Raw genomic sequence first — 10953 nt, forward strand, 5'->3', positions numbered from 1 at the left:
TCATGCCTATGTATAACTTCCCCCCCATTCCATGCAGGTGAATCACCCAGATTAGACCTGTTTAAGCAGCATCTCCATCAGTCCCTTGGAGACAAGCTTTTTATCCCTGTGGATAATAGATTGTATTGGCTATCAGTTTGCAGGGGTGATGCTTTACCCCTTGTTTAACAACTTTTTACAGTTTTAGTGTTGCCTACCAAAGTGCTGTGTATAAAGCACTTATTTTAGGACCAGAAGTCAAAATAACCACACCATAAGAAATATTACCCATTTGATGTCAAATTAAATTATACTAGAAATGATATAAAACAAAATACAGTCATGATCAAAATATTCAGATGAAACATCCCACATTACCTCTGGCCAGGATGGGGCTGTTTGCAAGGTAGCTACAGGCCCGTGTCCATCCGGCACTGTGATCATATACACCATAAATAGAGGCAAACCTAAAGATGTACTAGCAATGGCTAAAATATATTCTTTCTCATTAAGATTTACCGTCAACCGGGGTGACTTCGGATAGTTTTCAAGGTTTTTTGCTTATGAAATTTTTGTTTCAAGACCTAGGATCTATGCTGAGTGTGCATTTACTCTGTTGTGTTAAGGGCTATCATTACATGGTGCAACATTTTCAAGAAACTTAATAGTTTTTGTGCCAAGTGAAAAAAATATGGGTGTCCAAAGTCACCCCATGTCTGGGGGGTCTTTGGACAGTGGCTATATTTCATTGGGTTTACGTATCTGAGCCTGTTCGCACATTCCAGGGGTGACTTCGGACACTATAGAACCGGGGAAAAAATTGGCAAAAATCTTGGGAAAGAAGTTCTCACATTTCAGGTCAGTAGTAGCAGGGAAGTAAATAATGGTCAATAATTATGAAAAAAATATTACAAAAAACTATAAGATGTAGAGCACAGTTTTAGTTGTTTTGGAAGCTTAATGATTACATACGTGCACCACAATCATAATCACCACAAGAAATTTTTATAATGGTAGGTCAACATTCAAATGTGTTAGGGCCCTTTGAAGTGCACACTATTTTACATCTCATTTAACAGATTTTATCATGATGCATTTCACTAGAAATTTATTCTTTTATATGTTATTTTGTAGCTAAGTACTTCTATTTCATATTTTCATGATATGTAGAATATTCAACATCACTGGACTGGCACCACCACCACTATTAAACCAAAAGTTAACTTGAGTTCATCTCTGGGCGGGCTCAGCGTGGAACCCGGGCTTCATTTATGATGTCACCGACGGTCGGCGGATCCATGAAAACAGAATAGTGGGAACCCGCTGTAGTCACCCACAATATGTAGTCATATTTAGGTGTCTGAAGTCACCTCATTTTGAGCCATTTTTCAACATGACTCCATTCAAGTGACATTTACAGGTGTGTAGGATATGTTAAGTGCCCCTGAATCATTCTAACTGTTCTAGTTAAGCATGTTTCTGATTGTTTTCTCTAGTTTTGATGTTGTGTGTAATACAGATCATTCCTGCCGGAAGTTTGCCAAGGGGGGTAAATTTTACGAGATCCGAAAAACACATATTGTGCTTGTTTTTAAAATAGAAGTGTCTCAAGAAAACAACATTCTTATTCGAAAGCTATAAGGCAAAAGACAAATTCTGACACTAAAATCATCTAGCTTGTTGCAACTGGCTTCGAGTTATCAACATGTCAACTTTTTATCCACTTTTTGTCCGAAGTCACCCCATTTGACAGTACTTTATTTACCCTTCCATATCTCATCTACTTAACCCTCTCGTGCACCATAAGTTTCCAATAAGTTTCTGTTCCACTCATCATACATTTCTCAGGCCCGACCGGCCCTTTTTTTGCCGCTGCGATACTCTACATTCTCGGACATATTTTACCCTCACAGATATGTCGTACCCCAATAAATTTGGTATCAATGGCTTCATAAAGACTTGTACTAAAACATACGCAAATAAAAATAGGGGAAAATATATATATATTTATAAACAATACTAACTCGTTTCAGGTCTCTGTATAGAATATTGTAGACAATAAATCTTAAGTACCAACTCTTCCCCACTCGCTAGCTCAAAATTTTGTGGGTCAACTTTTTCAGCCGAATATACGTTTCGAAGCAGAATTTAGTGAGGATTCTTATGGTATCCTCAAAATCCTCATACGCCTATTAGTTCCTGAGTTACACCGAGAAAACTGTATTTTTTTCTTCTCACGTCAGAGTAGGATAACAACTAAAAATCGCTCCACGCTCCTCATCTATGCTCCTTAGAAAATTTGCCATATATTACCATTAAGAAACTTATCCCAACAAATGACACTCCCAAATTTAACGCACTTCCACTGCAAACTTAATTTTTAGTAAATTTTTTAAAACTTTTATGACGCGTTTTGCATCATCGTGCGCCAGGACCTTTTACCCTTGATGACGCGAAATGCGTCATCGTGCGCGAGAGGGTTTACCAACTGCTTTTTTGTTGTCATAATAGTCTTCTACCAACATTTAAACCTCCTGGAAAGTCATAGGAAAAAATGCAGAGATCAAAACATGTGTGAAAATACCCATGAAATATGTGTGCAAACCCACATGGCCATGCACGGCTGAGTAGCCCATGACCATGTCAGATATTTAACGTAGGTAGGTTAGGTTAGGTTCGTTAGGTTGGATTTAGTTTGGTTATATTTAAGATTTTTTTAACAATAAAAATGTGTGAGAGACTTTGTGCTGCACCATTGCTGTCACTGGCAGCAGAGCAGGCTACAGTGGTGAGCCAGGAGTTTATGCTGCCCACGGACACATATTTCAAGGCTATTTTCACAGTTCTTTTGACCTCTACATTCTTTCCTATAGGCTTTCCAGGAGGTTTGAAGGTTAGTAGAAAACATAGAGGGCAACAGAAGAGCAGTTGGTTTAATAAGGAATGAAATAAGGAAGGGTGCATAATGTAAATCTTGACCTTTTTCTTGTGTGGCATGTTTGGACATTAGGCACCTAACAATAACTTGCATTCTGAAATCCTGAGATCGTAAAAACACGCATGTTCACTGGGAAAGTACCTCCTTGACAGTTCTCTGGGTGGCCGTATGTGGCGCAGCACATATGACCAATACTGCCTACTAACTCTTTTCCGTTGTTGTGTTTACATTTTAACTTTACAACTAAAAAGATTTTCTCCTTGACCTACTCTTGTATTCTGACCATGTGCCACCTACACGGAGAAGACACGCCTCAGTCTTCTAGCCGCCCCCGTGCATGCCTGGCTGGCCTGCCTCAGCTGGCCGGACCCAGGACCGGCGGTGGCCCCAACAGGTAAGGTGGCCAGGTAAGAGTCCGGCCGTGCCCCCTGAGCCCCCCTGCCCACGTACGCCCTTAGCCTTGATCCCCGTCCTTAATTAAGTCTCGGTGCAGCAGCTAACAGGACGAGCCCCGCCGCCTGGGAAAACACGCCGAGGTGCTGCTCCCCGCCTGGCCGTGCCCCCCCAGCCCCCCGCCTGGCCGTGCCCCCCGCCCCGTGTGCTCACCTCGCCCTGGGCCTGGCCTGGGGGTGGGTGCCGGCGCGGTGCCCTGCCAGAGGTGCCCGGGGTGCCATAGGGCCGCGCGGTAAACACTGACTCAGCTGACCGTGTTGTGCTGATCCCCAAGACCGTTCGGGGCCGCTGAAGTGAGAAATACCTCCTCGCACAGAAATAACTCGCTCTGATGTCCACTACGCATTCATTCACCTGATTTTGTTCTATTTTTGTCTACTTGTGACCTTTGAGGTGGTTGATATTCCCTGCAAGAATACAACACACCGGACCAACAGACCAAACCTGCAGGGACTGAGTAAACATCAATGTGGGGTAATTCTTTTCAAAATCTGCCCTATTCGTTTGTTATAAAGCCTTCTCTTGATTAAAAGTGTTATTCTGATGTTTGTGCCGTGTATTGGAGCCGAAACAGGACAAGAAAACGATAGCGGGGAGTGAAATATGGAAACAGTAAGGAAGTTGAACCTCTCTCTGAGAGCTATTTTGCAGCTGCGAGCTGATTCCTACAAGACAAGACACCTTCGGACCAGGATGTGGACTGACCAGTGGGCCAGTCAATAGATCTCTGCTCAATATATTTGGTTCATTTACCTATATTTATTGAATCTTAAAGAAGATGCTTTATCAGTAGCTTGAGCAGCAGAAAAAGTGTTGTGGCGACCTATAACACATCCGGCGCCCACCACATTCGGAGCAGGATGTATACGGAACATTATAGGTACTGAACGTGCTTGGCTTATTTATCTACATTTATTGCATTCTAGGGAGGCTATGTTTATAATTATTTCAAGTAACAAACATAGCGTTCTGGCGACTTAACACATCCGGTGCCCACCACGTACGTTCGGATCATGGTATTTACAGCACATGTTTGGCCTCTTGTTTCATATGTACCGTAACTTATGAGGCATCAAAAAAGCAGATTTATCTTTCCTTGAAGCAAAGATTTAAAAAGTGTTGTGTAAATACCAGATGCAGCCGGTGCCCAGCAACCTCGATATCGGTGCATGCCGGGTATCACACAGCACATGGAGGTATAATGAGAAACTGTAATGCGATGAACATGCCAGCACGTACTTTACATAGGCTCCCCACTCAATGATGCAGCACACGCTCGGCGGCCCAGCCCTCATCTGACTATTGCCATGCATCAAGGTCGAAGCAGTTTTAACTCCATGGTGGTACATGTCAATACGTATACTAGTCATGTATCGGGTATCCGCATCCGCATAATTTTTCACATCCGCATCCGCATTTCTGATAAATGAAACATCCGCATCCGCATCCGCATTTCTGATAAATAAAACATCCGCATCCGCATCCGCATTTCTGATAAATGAAACATCCACATCCGCATTTCTGAAAAATAAAACATCCGCATCCGCATTTCTGATAAATGAAACATCCGCACCCGCATCCGCATTTCTGATGAAATAAACATCCTCATCTGCATCCGCATCCGCATTTCTGATAAATGAAACATCCGCATCCGCATTTCTGATAAATGAAACATCCGCATCCGCATTCGCATTTCTGATAAATGAAACATCTGCATCCGCATCCGCATTTCTGATAAATGAAACATCCGCATCCGCATTTCTGATAAATGAAACATATCCGCATCCGCATATATGATAAATGAAACATCCGCATCCGCATTTATGATAAATGAAACATATCCGCATCCGCATTTCTGATAAATGAAACATCCGCATCCGCATTTCTGATAAATGAAACATATCCGCATCCGCATATATGATAAATGAAACATCCGCATCCGCATTTATGATAAATGAAACATATCCGCATCCGCATTTCTGATAAATGAAACATCCGCATCCGCATTTCTGAAAAATGAAACATCCGCATCTGCATCCGCATTTCTGATGAAATAAACATCCTCATCTGCATCCGCATCCGCATTTCTGATAAATGAAACATCCGCATCCGCATTCGCATTTCTGATAAATGAAACATCCGCATCCGCATCCGCATTTCTGATGAAATAAACATCCTCATCTGCATCCGCATCCGCACTACACAAAGAGGATGTTGCGGATATATTTCATTCATTACAGAGTCAAAGACTTACAGATCACAATGCAGACTAGTACAGAGTACAGAGCTTGAAAAGTTGAGGAAAATGAATTAATGCATGTTAATTTTCTCCTAAAATTACACCTATCCATTTCCTTTCAAATTTATCCCCGGCGCAATGCTTCAGGGCACCAAAGTGAAGAAGATCAACCAGATTTTGTTCGCATCCTGGTAACACACATGTGGCTGAAACTCGTCAAGCTTTGAAATTACAAATTGCATTATTGTGTAACAAAAGCAGCTAACATCTTGCAATAGGTGGCTGTGGCTGGTGGTCAGTGTGCTGGCCTAACATTCATTTGCCATGGACAACGTCGGTTCGAATCCCACGCTACCATAGATCTGCATTTTTCAGTTGCAAATCGAGTGGCCTAAGACTACCCACATGCTGTCCAGAAGACCACCCATCAACCCGGACTCTAGAAGAAACCGTCCAAGTGAGCCAAGAATGAGTTCCGGGGAGTAGCATGAGCCAACCATAACTGGCGCCACTTTAAAAAGAAATGCCTGCGCCATGAGGGGCTTGGGACGATCACCAAGCTCAAGAAAAAAGCTTACCGGCGCTACAGGCCGAGATGTAAAAAAAAAAAAAAGTGCTATTTATTGAAGTACCAAGATCATGAACACATCCGCAGCCGCGTCCGTGAGGATGTCATAATTTGACATCCGCATGCGCAGTTTGGTACAAACTGATATCCACATCCGCATCCGCAAAATATGTAAATATGACATCCGCATACACATACCCGCATCCGCGGATCTCTAATCTGACATCCGATACATGACTAATACGTACTACATGGATATTTTGCGGGATAACTTAATTAACATTTAAAAAAAAAAAGATTGTTGCCATTCGGAATAAGGTGTGAGACGGCAACAAATGTTTGACAAAAAAAAAATGGCTGGATATGGCAAAAACCCAAACCACAACTCACTTCTTCTACGGTAGAAGGATCGAGCAGCTCAGAGGCAAAAACAACAAAAAACACCAAGGCTGCTCCTGTAAAAGTAAATAAAATTGATCGAGAGGGCAGGAAAAAGATAATTTTCGGATGGAGAAATGTCTTGATAATTCCCTCTTGAAAGAGTTCAAGTCGTAGGCAAAAAGGAAATGCAGACGATGGAAGACTGTTACAAATTTTACCAGCGAAAGGGATGGAAGAAAGAAGTTGCTGGTTAACATTGGCATAATGAAATTGGATACCATATAAAGCCCACATGTCACACATCCGCGACTCAAGAGCCGACCGCGGTGTAATGCCACTGAATTCCACATCATCATGCGCCCACACGACATCTGCGTGTCTCGAAACACACTAGAAATTAATCCAGACTCGGAAAGGGTTTCACCGGAGCCGGGAATCGAACCCTCGACCGACTAGATGGGAAAACAACTCCGTACCCAGTCGGTCAAAGAGGTAGGCTACCCCATTCACTGAATGGTTTAGGGCAGTGGTTCCCAACCTTTTGTCTGCCGCTTCCCCCTTTAATCAGTTCAACTATCCGAATTCCCCCCTTCATGTGGACAAGGAAAAAAGTAGCAAAAACACGAAATTCACTTAATAACACAAATAACATAGTAATCAAATAGTAGCCAAACAAAAGAAGTCACTGCCTAATAACACAATCAATAGCTGTGATGCCCCGTTTCCGCCGGGAAGTCTCTCCAGTGGGGTGGCCATGACAGAAGAGTCTCCAGTTTTCCCTCTCCAAACAAACATGTCTCGCACATCTAAATCCTCGCGTCCCTTTCACCCCTCTCTTTTATGTATTCCTCAACTCTATCCTCCCACCTCACTGGGGTTTCCAATTACACTTGTCCCTTTGATATTACATATATTGATTCAATAGTCAATATTCTGCGAGATTTTCTTTTCGGTCGACTAATTGCTATAATAGTAATAAATATTTCCCTCAGGTTAAATTTCCTTCCTGGAATCCTTAAATTTCCCCCAGGTTGGGATATGCTGGTTTAGGAGGCCTTCAGCATCAGGCAGGTCAGGCACTATACTGGCTTTCCCTCAAATCTAAATTGATTTCTGTGTCTGTGAAGTTACTCTTCTCCACTTTCTTTTACGGAGAGATATGATTTGGTAGGACAGGTCTATCTGGATGAGGAATGCAGCGTCCTCACCCTTCGAGCTCTTTCCTGTTCTGGGCTGGTTTGGGGAGTTTACCCCTCCCCAAACATAAACCTTTTCATACCAATAACAAAATGGAAGAGAAAGCAGAGATCAGGGGCTATCCACAAAACTCCATAAGCTGGTGATTTTTCAAAGCAGGAAAAATGGCCGATTTCAACCATAAAGCCGGTATTTCACGGGAACGATTTTGCTCGCGACCCAGACCTTCGGACTTTCGCTGAGCTGCTGTTGAAACATGACATGCACTAATCACACGAGGATGCTCCGTTTGATGGCCATTGGGCAATCTTGGTCTTGATCTTTAATTTCAGGGACTGTATACCTACTTTCAAGTAGAAATAGATGTTGATTAATTTTTGTCAGTCATATGATGTTTTAATAGTTATTCTTACACCGAAAACAAAAAAAATGGATTTACATTAAATACACACCTCACTCTTCCTCCTTCCCTTCCTCACCTCACCTGGATGAGTGAGATGAATTTAAGGGTTGCTCAGTTGATACAAATACGGCTGGAGATTTAAATGTAATGGTTAACAGTTTTAAAGACAGAGAAGGCAGAAGGTGAATGAATAACAAGTACTCACGAGAAGTATTGTGGGCAAAACATTAGTTGCAAAGACAATCAGAAGACCCAACAAGGAATAATGCGATATATGCAAAGTCCTACCTATTAATATTCATAGTAGTATAATATATATATATATATATATATATATATATATATATATATATATATATATATATATATATATATATATATATATATATATATATATATATATATATAAATAAGAGAGAGAGAGAGAGAAAGCGAGATCAAAGGAGAGCTATCTTTTTCTTTTCTTTTTTACGTCATGACCTATTGCGCCGGTAGGCTTCTTCCCAGTGGGTCCTGATGGTCAGCCAGGCTTCTTCCCAGTGGGGCTTGATGGTAGCCTGAACCCCGTTCTGGCGCAGGCGAGTGTTTATAGTGGCGCCATCTTGCATTGACTCATGCTGCCCTCCCGGAGCTCATCTTTAATCCTAGAATCTAAGTCCAGGTTGATAGGTGGTCTTCTGGACAGCATGCAGGTAGTTTTTAAACCCTCGGCGGCGGCTGAAAATCCCAGCGTTCTCCTGAACGCGGTGCCGTCACTCTGTCGACTCAGCCACCGCCTCCCATCTATAAATTAAACTACTATCAGGGTGAGTGAAACGGCCGGGCCAACGAGGGGCTGCTGAGAGGCAGAAATAGCTCAGCCAATCCGCTCTAGTACCCCTCGATCTGGTTCATGAACAGAGTCCATCCGTGAGCTTTGTTCACGGATGGGGCCTTTAACAAATCGTCTTGTGATATACCGGCTTAAGTCGGCTAAGTCAGCCATAAGTGTTATGGTTTTGCCATAAAATAATTAAAATTGACTAAAGGCAGGTTGGAGCACCCTTCGTGATCCTATATTCAACATAAGCGACCAACATGGCGGCACCACAACATCTCCGGAACCCCTACTCACGAATTTTCGTGCCAGGATGAACGTTCTTCATGAGTTGGTGACGAAGAACTTTTTATCGTTATGGCGAGCCTCGAACTGTTGGGGGCTCGACTGCGCGCAGGCTTCCCGATGCATCCGCATCCACATCCGCATTTGGTGTGGAGTATCTCATCGCCTTTCGTGACGCGGTTTCTTGCTACAGCTGAGTATCCTTCACCCCAGAGAAGGCTCACCCGTGCCGCCATACCACATCCAAGTCCTTTTTTTTTTTTTTTTTGGCGGGGGATATACCCCAATGGAGAGAAGACGGTGCATGCCGCGCAACCCCCAGACGGCTGGTAGAGAGATAACCAATCCTTTCAAGGAGGAGGCCCAAGAATTTAGGGCTGAGGGTGTCGGAAACCCACCATAATTTCCACCCCATGGCACCGGATAGGTCTCGAACTCACGCTCTAGCATCCCGCCGAAGCGCAAGGCGGAGACTCTACCACGGGACCACGGGAGCCCCCCATGAAAATCCTCAATCCTAGTTGTTCGTTTTGCTAATGTTGTGTTTTGTATCTGATTTCTTTTTCTTGTTACACCTTTTCTGTATTATCCCGTCTCCGGTGTTATTTTTCTTTATTTGTCGTGACCGTGTTGTGTAGTGTATCTACATCGCCTCTACCTGGTGTCGTATCTTTGTCCTTTGTCGATAAAAACACGTCGCAACAACTCGTTATCCTTTCTTTGTTTCCAAAATGTTGATTCCTTTGTCGATAAAAACACGTCGCAATAACTCGTTATCCTTTCCTTGTTCTCAAAATGTTGATTCCTTTGTCGATAAAACTAAACCATCTTAAAACCACAGTTTCCTTTCGATAAAAAAAAACACGTCGCAATAACTCTTTATCCTTTCTTTGTTCTCAAAAAGTCAAGTTCAAGAAGAGGTACAGGGTGGATCGTGCTGGCCTGTTGTTCGTCACTGACAACATATGTCATGCGACACGTGATTGGCAACAGGACTGAGAGGAGCCGTGCGGTCACAGCGGAGCTGAAAGTGGCGTTGACTCTGCGATACCTCGCCACCGAGATAATGCAGCAGTGCAGCGCAGATGACTTTGGAGTTTCCCGGGCCACAGTCAGCAGAATCATCACCCAGACCGTGGATGCTCTCGTGACACAAGAGAATATGAGGCGGTTCATGGGCTTCTTTTTAAACCGGGGGGAGCAGCAAAGAATGAAGGCGGAGTTGCCAATAGCTGGTTTCCCAGTGTGGTGAAGTGCTGTTGATGGCACCCACGTAAGAATAGTGGCCCCCATGAGCACGAAGAAGTGTACGTCAACCGCAAGAACTACCACAGCATCAATGTGCAAGTGTTATTTGATGCACAGTACAAGTTGCGGGCCATGGTGGCGAGTGGCCAGGTCTACTCACGACTCACTCAAATGTTTGTTTACACCGTGGTGCCGTTGAAGATGCAGACGGAAAAAAATACGTGCAATATATTCCTCATAATGAAGATACTATCGCTGTATTTCAACTAAATATCAATTGTTTATAGTTATAATTCCATAAGTATATATAAGAATTGTAATTTAGGTTAATTGAAGACATATTAGACGTCAAAGCGACGCGGAAGATTGGCAACGCTGGTTACTCCCAAGACCGCCCCCAATCCTACTTGGAAGTGCTTGTGGCGCGGTGATGAAACACGCCCAA

At 43.2% G+C, this 10953-nt stretch overlaps 1 protein-coding gene and 2 long non-coding RNA genes across 3 annotated transcripts in view; 1 reads left to right on the top strand and 2 right to left on the bottom strand.

Annotated features, from left to right (window-relative positions):
• LOC127001994 (acyl-CoA:lysophosphatidylglycerol acyltransferase 1-like) overlaps positions 1-3678 on the bottom strand; it is a 52386-nt gene extending 48708 nt beyond the window's left edge. The window contains 1 exon segment of the mRNA XM_050867305.1: positions 3524-3678. The gene's annotated coding sequence lies outside the window, so the exon portion shown is untranslated.
• The window catches only part of LOC127001996 (uncharacterized), a 93594-nt gene that overhangs the window by 57545 nt on the left and 25096 nt on the right, over positions 1-10953 (bottom strand). The window lies entirely within an intron of this gene.
• LOC127001998 (uncharacterized) overlaps positions 1-10953 on the top strand; it is a 94222-nt gene that overhangs the window by 55610 nt on the left and 27659 nt on the right. The window lies entirely within an intron of this gene.

This window comes from Eriocheir sinensis, chromosome 22, assembly GCF_024679095.1.
Source record: "Eriocheir sinensis breed Jianghai 21 chromosome 22, ASM2467909v1, whole genome shotgun sequence".
Taxonomy (NCBI): Eukaryota; Metazoa; Arthropoda; class Malacostraca; order Decapoda; family Varunidae; genus Eriocheir; species Eriocheir sinensis.